At 37.9% G+C, this 14,176-nt stretch overlaps 1 pseudogene; it reads left to right on the top strand.

Annotated features, from left to right (window-relative positions):
* The window catches only part of LOC102818658, a 23,637-nt pseudogene that overhangs the window by 3,490 nt on the left and 5,971 nt on the right, over positions 1-14,176 (top strand).

The following is a 14,176-nucleotide window of genomic DNA, read 5'->3' on the forward strand; positions in this document are numbered from 1 at the left end:
TGGTGTTGGAGGAGAATACTAAAAGTGCCATGGACTGCCAAAAGAACCAATAGATCTGTTTTGTAAGAGGTGCAGTCAGAGTGCTTCTTGGAGGCCAAGACGGCTAAACTTCGTCTCTTATACTTTGGACATGTTGTCAGGAGGGAACAGTTGCTGGAGAAGGATGTCATGCTGGGTAAGATGGAGGGTCAGAGAAAAAGAGGAAGACCCCTATGAGATGGGTCGGCCAGGTGGCATCATTGATGGACTCAAGTGTGGCAGTGGTTGTGAGGTTGGCTCAGTATCGGACATTGTTTCGTTCTGTTGTGCATGGGGTTGCTATGATTCGGTTCCAACTCGATGGCACCTGACAACAACAACGACAATGGCTAATGATCCTGAACATTTCTTCATATATTTGTTGGCTTCCCAGATGCCTTCCTTGGTGAAGTGTCTGTTCATGTCCTGTGCCCATTTTTTAATTGGGCTATTTGCCTTTTTCTTGTAGAAGTGTTGTAGTTTCTTATGGATTTTAGAGATTAGTCCCTTGTCTGATATGTCATTGAAAAAAAGTAGTTTTCTACTCTGTAGGCACCCTTTTTACTCTTTTAGTGAACTCTTATGATGCTTATATGTTTCTAACTTTTAGTATGTCCCAGTCATCTATTTTGTCTTCTTTTGTTTGATAGTCTGTGTGCCCTGTATTGTTGTTGTTGTTATGTGCCGTGGAGTTGGTTCCAACTCATAGCGACCCTGTACAGGCTCTTATCTTTATGGGAGCAGAAAGCCTCATCTTTCTCCCGCAGAACAGCTCATAGTTTCAAACTGCTGACCTTGCCATTTGCAGCCCAATTTGTAACCACTACGCTACCTACCAGTGCCCTGTTTTAGAGCCCTTAAAGTTGTCTCTATTTTTTCATTGATGACCTTTAAATTCTGGAATTTATATTTAGGTCTTTGATCCATGTTGAGCTACTTTTTGTATGGTTTGAGATAAAGGTCTTGTTACATTCTTTTGCATATATATTTCCAGTTTTAGGAACACCATAATTTGAAGAGACTATCTACTCTCCATTCAATGTATTATAGCCCTATGTCAAAGATCAGTTGGCTGTATGTGGATAAATTAACTTCTGGGTTCTCAATCCTGTTCCACTGATTTGTGTATCTTTCATTGAACCAATACCAGACTGTTTTGACCACTGCATCCATGTAGTAAATTTAGAAATCAGGGAGTGAGAGGTCTCCAACTTTGTTCTTCTTAAGCAGTGCTTTGCATATCTGAGAACTCTTTGACATCCTTATAAAGATTGTAATCATTTTTTCCATCTCTTTAAAGAATATTGTTGGGATCTAGATTGGGATTACATTATATCTGTAGATTGCTTTAGGTAGTATTGACATTTTCATATCATTAAGTCTTCCTATAAAGGAGCATGGTACAGTCTTCCACTTTTTTTTTTTTTTTTGTAAATTTTTATTGTGAATTACGTGGATTTACATGGGAGAACATCAGTTTTACATTCATCCTATCGTATTTTGTTTCATTGCAATGATTACAGTTCCCTCTATGCATCATCAAATAACCAAAGGGTACACCCCACATGTCCACCACGCCCCCAGCCATCAGCACGTGGCCCCTCTCCCTCCTTGAGTCCAGTGTCCCCAGCCACTCCATCTGTCCATGCCATCATCTCTGTCTCCATCCCTGGTGTCACTGCCTCTCTGGGTAGGGTCCCGCTCTCCACTCTTCTCACTTGATGGTCCAGGGACCTCCACACCTGGGCTGCAAAATCAATCACTCCCCTCCTTTTGTCAAAAAACATCTACCTCTACATTTCAGACCCTCACAGTCAGTCCTGGTGGCAATTATTCACTATTGTACCACTACAGTCTTATCCTCATTTCCTTTTGCCAGCCCGGTCCCAACAGATTGGAAATCATTCATTGGAAGTTCTACCTACCCCTGCCCCATCTGGAACTAGGCTCCCTCTTAAAAGCTTGTAAGCCAGTTACTTCTTGCCTTTATAGTCTCCTCCCCCCACCCCCCATTTTGGGTAGCCAGTGTCTAAGTTGCCCATCCCTGTCAACCCTGTGTACCAAGGGGGTTGGAGTGATCCTTGCTGTAAAGAGTTGTTCCCTTTTTTGAGCTACTACATCCATAAGTATAGGTAAAGTTCATCAAACTATAGTGGGTTATTTTGTTTTTCCCCTCTTTCTTCTAGTCAAGTTCTGATCATCTAACCATCGAAGCCAGGTCAAGTGGGTACTATCTGCTAGTATAGGTGTTCTTGTGCATCTCCCCTCACTTCATATCAGCTGGACACTTCACTCTCCACTCTAGTCCTCTGTGGCCATGTTACTGCCTCTGGACCTAGGAGTCCCCGGGTCTTGCCGTACTGCTGGCCATCCAAGTCTCCACTCAGGTTCACAGGAGTCTTTTAAATGTGGTCGGACGTAGATCCCAACTTCATTGCTGTTTTTCCCCCCGCTTCCCCTTATCAGTGACCAACATGGTCACCATCCAGACCACATGCCTGCTGGTGTATTCCCCTTGTGAAATGAGTCCCATATCTGATGTGTTGTTGCAAAAGATTTTTTCCCATTCTGTGGGTTCCCTTTTTACTCTTTTGGTGAAATCTTTTGATGCACATAAGTTTTAAATTTTTAGTATGTCCCAATCATCTATTTTGTCAGCTTTTGTTTGTGTAGTTTTCAAAATGTTTGATTGTCTGTGTATGCCCTGAATTAGAGCCCTCACATTTGTCCCTATTTTTTCATTGATGACCTTCATAATTTTGGGATTCACATTTAGGTCTTTGCTCCATGCTGAGTTCAGTTTTGTATAGGGCATGAGGTGAAGGTCTTGTTTCAGTCTTTTGCGTATTGCTTTCCAGTTCTGCCAGCACCATCTGTTAAAGAGACTGTCTCCTCCCCATGCAATATACCTAGGCACTTTATCGAAAATCAGTTGGCTGTATGTGGATGGGTTAATTTCTGGATTCTCGATTCTGTTCCATTGATCAATGTATCTTTCATTGTACTAGTACTAGGCTGTTTTGACCACTGTAGTAAAATTTTAAATCGGGGAGTGAGAGGTCTCCAACTTTTTTCTTCTTCTTAAGGAGTCTTTTGCTTATCCTGGGTCTCTTTCCGTTCCATATAAAGTTTGTAATTGTCTTTTCCATCTCTTTGAAGAATGTTGTTGGAATCTGGATTGAGATTGCATTAAATGTGTAAATTGCTTTGGCAATGTTGACATTTTCTCAATGTTGAGTCTTCCTATCCAGGAACATCGTATGTTCTTCCACTTCTGTAAGTCTCTTTTGGTTTCTTGTAGTAGTGTTTTATCATTTTCTTTGCATAGGTTCTTTGTTTCTCTGGTTAAGTTTATTCCTAAATATTTCATCCTTTGTGCGGCTATTGTAAATGGTATTGCTTTCCTAATGTCCTTTTCAGTGCTGTCATTGTTACTATAGAGGAATCCAAGTGATTTTTGTATGTTGATCTTATACCCTGCCACTTTGCTGAATCTTCCAATGATGTCTAGTAGCTTTTTTACTGAGTCTTTGGGGTTTTCTATGTATAGGATCATATCATCTACAAATAGGGAGAGTTTATTTCCTCTTTGCCAATTTGGATGCTGTTCATTTCCTTATCTTGACGTATAGCTCTGGCTAAGACTACCAACACAGTATTGAATAGGAGTGGTTATAAAGATCATCCTTGTCTGCTTCCTGTTTGCAAAGGGAATGCTTTCAGTGTATATCCATTGAGAGTGGTGTTGGCTGTTCATGTTGTTTATATGCTCTTAATTGTGTTGAAGAATTTCCCTTCAATTCCTATTTTGTTGAGCATTTTTATCAATAATGGATGTTGGGTTTTGTCAAATGCCTCTTCTGCATCAGTCAATGTGATCATGTGTTTGTTTTCTTTTTTTATTTATATGTTGGATTACATTGATTTTTTTTTTTTTTTTTTTGCAATATTGAACCTTGTTTGCATCCTGGGTATGAATTCTACTTGGTCGTAATGTATTATTATTATTAATTTTGATATGTTGCTTAATTCCATTAGCTAAGATTTAGTTGTGAATTTCTGCATCTATGTTCATGAGGTATGTTGGTCTATAATTTTCTTTTTTAATCATGTTCTACCCTTGTTTTGGTATGAGAGTTATGCTTGCATCATAAAATTTATTAGGACGCTTTCTGTTCTTGTCTATATTCTGGAATAGTTTGAATAGAATTGGTGACAACTCTTCTCTGAATGTTTGTTAAAATTCTCCAGTGAAGCCATTTGGACTTGGACTTTTGTTGGTTGGGAGTTTTTTTAATGACCTAATCAATTTCTTCTTTTGTTATAGGTCTGTTCAAGTTTCCTACTTCACTCTGTTTAAGGTTAGGTGAATCACGTGTTTGTAAAAATGTATCCATCTCCTCCAGATTTTGAAATTTGTTGCAGTACTACTATTCATAATACTGTTATTATCCTTATTTTCACTGGTTCTGTTGTGACATCACCCATGTAGTTTCTTATGTGTGTTATATGTGTCTCCTACTGTTCTGTTAAGTTTCCCTATGGTTTTTCAACTTTATCAGTCCTTTTAAAGAACCAATTCTTGTCTTGTTGATTCTTTTTTTTTTTTTAATCTTGTTTATTTCTGCTCTAATCCTTATTATTTCTCTTCTTCTGGTGACTGTAGGTGAAATTTGCTGGTCTTTTCCTAATTGTTGGATATGTTGTGTTAATGTGTTGATTTTGGTTCTTTCTTCTTTTTGTATGTATGCATTTATTGCAATAAATTGTCCTCTCAGCACTGCTTTTGCTGTATGTTGTGTTTTGGTATGTTGTGTTTTCATTCTCATTTGTTTCTAAGATTTTTAAAATTTCTTCTTTTATTTGTTCTAGTACCCAGTAGCTTTTAAGCCTGGTGTTATTCAGTTTCCATGTATTTAATTTTGTTTCCTTGATCTTTCTACTGTTGACTTCGAGTTTTATAGCATTGTGATGTATAATATTTTAATGTTTTTAAATTTATGGAGAATTGCTTTGTGGCCTAACACATGATCTATTTCTGGGCATGTGCACTTGAAAAATATGTGTATTGTCCTGTTGCTGCATTGAATGTTCTGTACAAATCAGTGAGGTCAAGTTGGATGATTGTATTTTTAGTTGCTCTGTGTCTTAAACAGTACTTTCTGGTTGTTCTGTCCTTTTTCGAAAGTGGTGTATTAAAACATCCTACTACTATTGTAAGGAGCTCTGGTAACGTAGTGGTTATGAATCGGGCTGCTAATCTCACGGTCAGCAGTTCAAAACTACAAGCTGTTCCGTGGGAGAAAGGTGAGGCTTTCTGCTCCTGTAAAGATTTACAGCCTTGGAAACCCTGTGCAGGGTCACAATGAGTCAGAACCGACTCCACGGCACATAACAACAACTACTATTGTGGATTTGTCTATTTCTTTCTTCAAGTCTATTAGGGTTTGCTTTATATATTTTTGGGCTCGTTCTTTGGGAGCACTGATACTTATTATGGTTATGTCATCTTGTTCAATTGACCCTTTAATCATGACATGATGTGCTTCTTTCTTTGTTTCTTATGTTGGTTTTTGCCTTGATGTTTAATTTTATCAGAGATTAGTATTGCCACTCCTGCTTGTTTTTTATTGCAATTAGCTTCATATGTTTTTTTTTTCCATTCTTTAATTTTCAATCTATTTTTGTCTTTGTGTGTAAGGTATCTCTTGTAGACAACATATTGAAGGGTCCTGTTTTCTTATCCATTCTGCCACTCTTTGTCTCTTGATGCATTTAATCTATTGGCATTTAGTGTAATTATCGATGTTATTGTTGTTAGGTGCCATTGAGTCAGTACCGACTCATAGCAACCCTATGCACAACAGAATGAAACACTGCCTGATCCTGGGCCAACCTCACAATCGTTGCCACACTTGAGCCCATTGATACTGCCACTTTGCCAATCCATCTTGCTGGGGTTCTTACTCTTTTTCTCTGACTGGAGCTCTGGTAGCGTAGTGGTTACGAATTGGGCTGCAAATCTCACCGTCATCAGTTAAAAACTACCAGCTGTTCCATGGGAGAAAGATGAGACTTTCCGCTCCCGTAATGATTTACAGCTTCAGAAACCCTGTGCAGGGTCATTATGAGTCAGAATTGACTCCACAGCACATAACAACAACAACAACAACAACAAATACTTAGTCTCCAGCTTTACCATGTTGAATGTGCCTGATCTCTTCTGATCTTGGAAGCTAAGCAGGGTGGAGCCTGATTAGTAATTATCAATAGGTCTGAATTAATTGCTGTCCTTATGCCCTTTGTCCTGGTGAAGTGATGTGGGTTAATGTGCTGTGCTGCAAAGTCAGTTTGAACAGCAAGGTTGGTGTTTCAAGCTACCATCCACTCCTCAGAAATTCTTTGCTGGGTAGCTATGAGTCAGAACCAACAGGATGACACTTAACAACAACAACAACTGCTTTCTTTGTGCTAAGGTCTTTTTTTTTTTTTTAAGATTTTTCTTGTTAATTTCTTCATTGTTTTAATGTTTCCATATTCTTCTTGGATTTTCCTTCTCTTGATAGAACATAGAGTAACCTCAAAGAAACTGAATACTTCACAACATATCAACTGTTTTCTCCTTCTAAAGCAGTCTGTTTTATCCTGAAATCTACCTGAACTCCTCACCACCTGGATCTCTGTTCCTATATTTTTGTCATTCTTTTGCATTGTAGTTGTTTTGATTATTGACTGAACTCTCAGATCCTCTGACTTCATTCTTGTTATTTTCTTCTGCTCTGGACTCTTTCATTTCTCAACTGAATTCTTGGTGATGTTGCCACATATGTCAGTCTCTGGTTGTTGTCTGCTCTTGTTGGTTCTTGGTCCAAAGAACTCCCTTTAGTATGTTTTGAAGCACTGGCTTGGCTTTTTCAAAGTCCTATAACTTCTGTTTATCCTACATTGTTTTTATTATACCATATTTGATTGACAACTTTTCTGGGTAAATGATTCTTGGTTACAGGTTTTTTTCTTTCTGACTTTTGTATATGCCTCTCCTTGCCTTCTTGTCTGCATGGTTTCTGCTGAGAGATCAGAGCTTAATTTTATTGGCTTGCCTTTGTAGGTAACACTTCCTTTTTCCTACCTGCTTTCAGGATTCTCTCCTTGCCTTTGATTTTGGAGAGTTTGATTATGATATGTTTTGGTGTTTTTCTTTTGGGGCTATCCTTCCTGGGGTTCACTCAGTTTCTTAAATGCTTACCTTCTTGTCTTTCAGTATGTTAGGGAAATGTTCTTCCAGCAGCTCTTTGGCTATTACTTTGTGGTTTTCTTTGATTCTTCCTGTTCTAGAACTCCAATCACCTAGAGGTTATTTCTTTTCATGTTGTCCCACACAAATCTTAGGCTTACTTCAGATTTTTTTTCATTCTTTTTTCTGCATGCTCTTCTATCTTAACAGAATTGAGAGATTTGTCTTCAAGCTCACTGATTCTGGCTTCTGTCCCTTCATTTCTACTGCTTTGCCCTTTCACTGTATTGTTCATTTTTGATATTATGCTATTGATTGTCTGGACCTCTTATGTAGGTTTTGTATTGTTTTTAATGCTATATCTATCTTATTTGATTGTTACTGTAGTGCTTTTCTGGTTTCTTACTTATTTTCCTCAATCTTTCTGTGAAAAATTTGGATGTACCTCAATATCATTCTCCTGAACTCCTTGTTGGGCAGTTCCAAAGCCTGCACTCCTTCCACTGGAAATTCTAGGTCTACTTCTTACTCGTTTGTTTAAGCTACCCTGTCTTTTTTATACACATGAGCATAAATTTTCTGTTGCTTTTTAAGCATTGTGTTGTATTTTTAGTAATTAGATGAATGTATGTTGGTGTATTCTTAAGCTCTCTCCAATTGACTCCAAGTAGATGTTGTCAGGAGATGGGCTTCTCTTTTAATTTCTCTTATTAATTTATTCAGAGTAGTTTTAGCAGGTGTTGGTTGTTTATGGTGCTCTGGTGTATACTAGCTAGTATTGGTTCTTGCCCAGATGGTGGGATTGATTGTATAGGGTGTGATTGTAGCTTGGCTGTATGACTGCAATTGCTTTCTCTGGTTGGATAAGGCAAGAAGAGAAAGATTCCCCTCCCCCCAAGATAAAAGGGGGACCAAAAAAACAGACTAGGCACTAGAGTTCAAAATAGCCACACACAAAAATCAAAGCAAAATATGAGTAAAACTTTAGAACCTCTTTATGGCCTCTTGCCTTCAAAATTGCCTTCACAATTTCAAGATGTTTCTGTTACACCTTATGATGTAACTCAAGCTTTGGGTTTTTGCCTTTTCTCCTTTTTTTTTTTTTTTCTCCTACCTCCCCTCAGTCTGTTAGGTGTTTCTCTTAGTGAAAACCAGCCCAGCGCTGGCCAAGCCCATTTTGGAAGACACTCCTGTTGCAAGCTCTTCCTGTTGACTCCTCCCCCTTCTTTGATTCTGTGCCCAGTGATCCTTGCTGTGTGCATAGTAGATCCTTCTCTGGGATATTTTCTTGGTCAGGTGGCCACTTTGGTCCCTCAGAGTGGAGGTGAGCAGACAGAAGAAAATAAAAGAACAGAAAAAGGAATGCTTACACTTTTATCTCTGCTGATACATCAGACCTCTGTGATGGAGTGCTCTCTTGACCTTGTATCTGCTCTCTGCCATTCCAAATGGCTGTGCCAGGACTCGATGGCTGCTGCAAATCAGAAGCCACCTTCCTTTCTTGCTTCTGCTCCAAATCAAGCTCCCAGTAAGCCTTTAGTCCCCTTATTTGTCTCTTTATCTGAAGTTCAGACTTCCAGGACCATTCTTTGAACCTGTTTCATCTGGTATTCCATGTTATTACTGGCGAAGGTTGCACAGCCTTTCTGTGTAGTTCTCCATCACTGAATACATTTTATGAACATGTCTCAACCTATCTCATTTGGGGTTTCCCTCTTTTTCATTGACCCTCCATATTACCTAGCATTATGTTCCTTCTCCAGGGAGTGGTCCTTCTTGATAGTATGTCCAAAGTGTGAGAGACTAAGTCTGATCATCTTGGCTTCCAAGTAGCATTCTTGCTGTACTTCTTCTAGCGTAGATTTGTTTGTTCTTCTGGCACTACATGATACTTTTAATATTCTTCTCCAACACCTTAACTCAAATGTAATAATTCATTTATTGTCATCTTTACTCAATTACATATAAATATATCAGACAGCAATAGATATCTGAACATCAATATACAACACACGGCTAGGCATTGTAGGGAAGCAGAGAAGAGACCCTAATTCCTCACCATTCTCAGTATCCATACCCTATTGCCACATAGCTTTGCAATTCTTTCTGTTTTGAGGAAAACTGTATTTCCCATCCCTTGATTCTGAGCTCAGTCATGTGATTTTCTTTAGCCAATAAACTGAAACATAAGTGAAGTAGTTAAATTCTTAGTCTGGACCCCAAGAGACCCTGTGTAGTCCTGTTTGCTATTTTACACTTAATGCTTTCATTGTGAGAAGGACATGTTTGAGGTAGCTCACTGGCTTCACTGGATGAGGGTTTTGGGTAGAAATGCCTCATCTAATCTGCTCCAGCTCTGGTGGTATAATGGATTATTCATTGGGCTGCTAACCAGAAGGTCAGCAGTTCAAATCCACCAGCCATTTCACAGGAGAAAGATGGGGCTTTCTGCTCCTGTAAAGTTTTATAGCCTTGAAAATCCTATACAAAGTTGCTATGAATCAGAACCAACTCAATGGTACACAATCACTACCACCACCAATCTGCTCCAGCTAAATTTAGCCTGGAGTAGAGCTGTGGCTGACCCACAGAGATATGAAACAGCCAATAGAGATTAACCAGATTTCAGCTACCCAGACACACGAACTTTACAATCACTAAATGGCCTGGAGTAACAGAAGACAGAGTGCCAGGACTATGAGAAAAACATAGCATGTGTGGTTAATTGCCTACTCTGCCATGAAACCAAAACTAGATGGTACTTGACTACATTTTCTGAATATTTTGATCAAGAATTCTATTGAAGAATTGTGACCAAAAAGGGGGGAATAAAGAACAGAATTTCATATTTTCATGGCCTCTAAATTTTTTAGAGCCAAGGGCAGGAGGGAAGGTGAATGAACCCCTGAAATTATTGCTATGAGATAATCTTGAAACTTTAGACCAAAAATATCTCCTGAAATGTTCTTAAGACCAAACAATAGTTTACTGTAACTAGTAAAGAATATCTTCCTTGAGCATTGTGTCAAACTGACAACAGCAACTCAAAAGATTAGAGAGGAAATTTAGACAGTGAGCTTATGTTAATGGAGCAGGAACAACTCAGAAAAAAAGGGTGAGAATGATTGTACAGCATGAAAAATATGATCAGTGTGAATAAGTTGTTCATGTAGAAATTGTTGACATTGGTTTTGTTTTACTGTATGTTCTCTCAACAACAGCAAAATAAACGTTTTAAAATAATAAATGTTATTTTAAGTCAATGAGTTTTGAGATAGTTTGTTACATAGCAGTAGCTAACTGGTACAAATACTTTATATCTTTGTTGGGAAAACAGACCTGTGCATAAGAAATGTTAATAAATGGTAGTGTAAGCACAACAGTCAAGCTCTCAGCAGCTAATCAAAAAGTTGGTGGTTCATATCCACCCAGTCACTACAATGAGAGAAAGATCTGACGATCTGCACCTGTAAAAAGTACAACCAAGAAAATCCTATGAGATAATTCTATTCTGTCACATAGAATCACTATGAGTTAGAATTGACATGATAGCACCCAACAGCAACATTAAATAGTATGGATTAAATGCTATCTTGGTGGCATAAAGAGTAAGCACTATACATTTCTAGAATTATTATTAGGAAAAGGTAACTATATAATTATAGGAAAACATGGCCTGAAGATTTATAAAAAATGGGTAAGTACAGAAAATGAGTAGAACAGCTCAGATTTTACATGTTAAATCCTTATAAGATGTAAGTAGGAAGAAAAAAGGTAGTTTTGAGTAACAGTAATCTAGCTGAAATGGGAGATTTGTGTAGAAAAGACTAAATTAGATACTGAAACTGTTAGAATTCTTACTTCATAAACAATAGACCCACTGTAGAGGTGATTGATTGTGGCACAACGTTGTGAATGTATTAAATGCCACTAAATTGTACACTTCAGAATGGTTAGTTTTATGTTATGTTAATGTTACCTCAACCATAACAAACAGGGACCTACTGAAGTTATGATGTATTCAAAAACTATTCAAGAGATTTATCTAGTGATCAAGCAGATAGGTTTAGAAAGAAAAAGACTGAAAGCAAAGAGACTGATTCATTTAGAAACTGCTATAATATTTTACAGAGTTCTGGTGTGGTGCTGTAGGATAAGCACTCAACCTCAAGGTTGGTTTGAACTGCAAGGTCAGTGGTTCAAACTCACTAGCCTCTACTTGGAAACTCTACACAGGGTTGCTATGAGATGGAACTGACTCAACAGCACATAATAACAATAACATAATATTCTAAGGATAGTGGCCTGGTGTGGCATGGTTAGAAAACACCCAACTGTAAGGTTAGTTTGAACTGTGGTTCAAACTTACCAGCCTCTCCTTGGAAACCCTATACAAGGTTGCTATGAGTCAGAACCAACTAGACGACAGTTAACAACATAATATTCTAAACATAATAAAAGCGCTAATATGGGCATGGAGTCTTAGTGTGGCATTGCAGGATAATGCACTGGACCACAGTCAGTTTGAATCACAAGATCGACAGTTCAGACTCTCCAGCCATTCCTCGAAACTCAGTGCAGAGTTTCTATAAAGGAGAACAGACTCAATGACACTTAACAATAACAACAACAATATGAACATACAGTAATGAGTGTGGAATGGCTAGTAATAAGGTCATCTGAAAGCTAAAATGGCAGAACCAGGTAACCAACTGGACCTGAAGCACAAAAGAAAGGATAACAACCACCCCTCAGAATCTGTAATGTCTGGGTTATCTGCTTAGAATCTAGGACATCACACCAAGTAGTATAAGAATATTTGGGAAATAATATTTTTTCACAAAAGGTTGTAAGATAGATCAACAGCTCACATAATATCAGTAAGCTCATTTACTCATTTAGCAAATATTTACTGAGCACATACATACTCTGTGCCAAGCATTAATATTAGCCTAGAAGGTAGAGCAGTGAACAAAACAGAAATTCCTTCCTATAATTGCATTCTATCAGGGAGAGATAAACAATAAGCAAGATGAAGGAGTAAATTACGTAGTACAAGGGTAAGTAAAAAAGTATTGCTACTCAGGTTCCAGTTCATACATGCACAGGTATTCCAAACCGAACATATTTAAACATGCCTCTGATCAGTGAATGGCTACATAAAAGTTCTCTCAGTAATATGCTTGTCTATTGGAATAATTCAAGGGAAATATGATGGTGGTCTAAACTAATATGGTGTTGTTAAGTGCTGTCTAGTTGGTTGTCGCTCACAGCAACTCTGTATAGGGTTTTTGAGGCTGTGAATCTTTGTAGAAAAGAAAGTCTCATCTTTCTGCCACAGAGTAACTGGTAGGCGCTAACTGCCAACCTTGTAGTTTGCTGTCCAGTTCTTATTCTACAGAGTCACCACGCTCTCTAGATTAGTGTAGATATAGTAAAGGTAGTGAAAAGTGGTAGGATTCTGTATAAATACTGTGCTTAAACCCACTAACTGCTCCTCTGAAACCCTATACATGGTCACTATAAGACGGAATTGACTTGACAGCACTTAACAACAAAAACATACTGAGGGTTGATATATTCCCACTCTTGGAAAGGGCAGAGGCTTCCAGGAAAACTCTTTAGTATTACTACGATTCATGTGGTTCCACTATTGCTTTCTTACTTCTCTGTTTACGTCACCCTGTTATTTCATTTAGATAGCATCTTACTGTTAACTCTACCTCCAGTCAACGAGAGGCATTAAACTATTATCTCTCTTTTACAAACAATAATGTAACAATATAGTAAGTCAAACCAAAAGTGGGAAACAGTCTAGGCCAACAAAAGTTGTCTTTTGACTCCATTACAAAATTTCTGATCCCATCAAAGGAGCTATAAGTAGCCTGTTCCACCAGTCTTATTACTCACATAGCCCAGGAAATACCTGAGATCATCCCTACAAATGAAATTTGATTACAGGGCATTTTCTACGTCCTGAATTGTTCCAGAAAAAATAGAAAACCATGAGGAAAACACTGAAAATTTTGTAATCACAGCAGAAAGTAGTCTTGAATATGAAAAGGAACTTAAGGGATATATCCAATTCTTTTACTAAATAAATATAATAGCAAATTAGATTTAACATTTGAAATTATAAATAGCCTGAAGTTTCACAATGGGATCTTATGACAACTAGAAAGTGACAATAAAATTACCCAGTGAGTAACACTACTTCCACAACACCCAAAAGACTGTTCACCAACTAGTGCTGTGAGAATGAGGACAACAAAATTACCAGAAAGAGTCTATGTAAGTACCAGTCTGAAACTCAAAAGAAAGAAGTAATACTAATAGCCACTCAAACAAGGATGCTGTCCTAAAATGTCAGTTTGGTGAGCATTCCTACAGCAATTTCCCAGGCTATTTCATTAATTGCACTACTATATATTGGCCACATGGGGAAACCAGCATACTAGATATCCAAAGTAAATTCTTGTGTTTTTCCTAATCTAAGATCCCATGAGGCACTGTTCAATGTCTCACAAGGTTAGTGCAAATAAAGGCATAGCCCAACCATTTATAAAGGTGGCCACATTCAGAGGAATTTACAAATCACATACTGTAGTTTGGCCTGTTGCACTGCTCTTCCAAACCTCTTCAAAAATAAACTTTAATGGCAGGGTATAAGATTAACATACAAAAATCAATTGGATTTCTCTATAGCAACAGCAATAGCGATGAAAAGGACATTAGGAAAGAAATACCATTTACAATAGCCACACAAAGGATGAAATACTTAGGAATAAACATAACCAGAGAAACAAAAGACTTATACAAAGAAAACTACAAAGCACTACTACAAGAAACCAAAAGAGACCTACAGAAGTGGAAAAACATACCATGTTCCTGGATAGGAAGACTCAACATTGTGAAAATGTCAAT

This window comes from Chrysochloris asiatica, unplaced genomic scaffold (genome assembly GCF_000296735.1).
Source record: "Chrysochloris asiatica unplaced genomic scaffold, ChrAsi1.0 scaffold00107, whole genome shotgun sequence".
NCBI lineage: Eukaryota > Metazoa > Chordata > Mammalia > Afrosoricida > Chrysochloridae > Chrysochloris > Chrysochloris asiatica.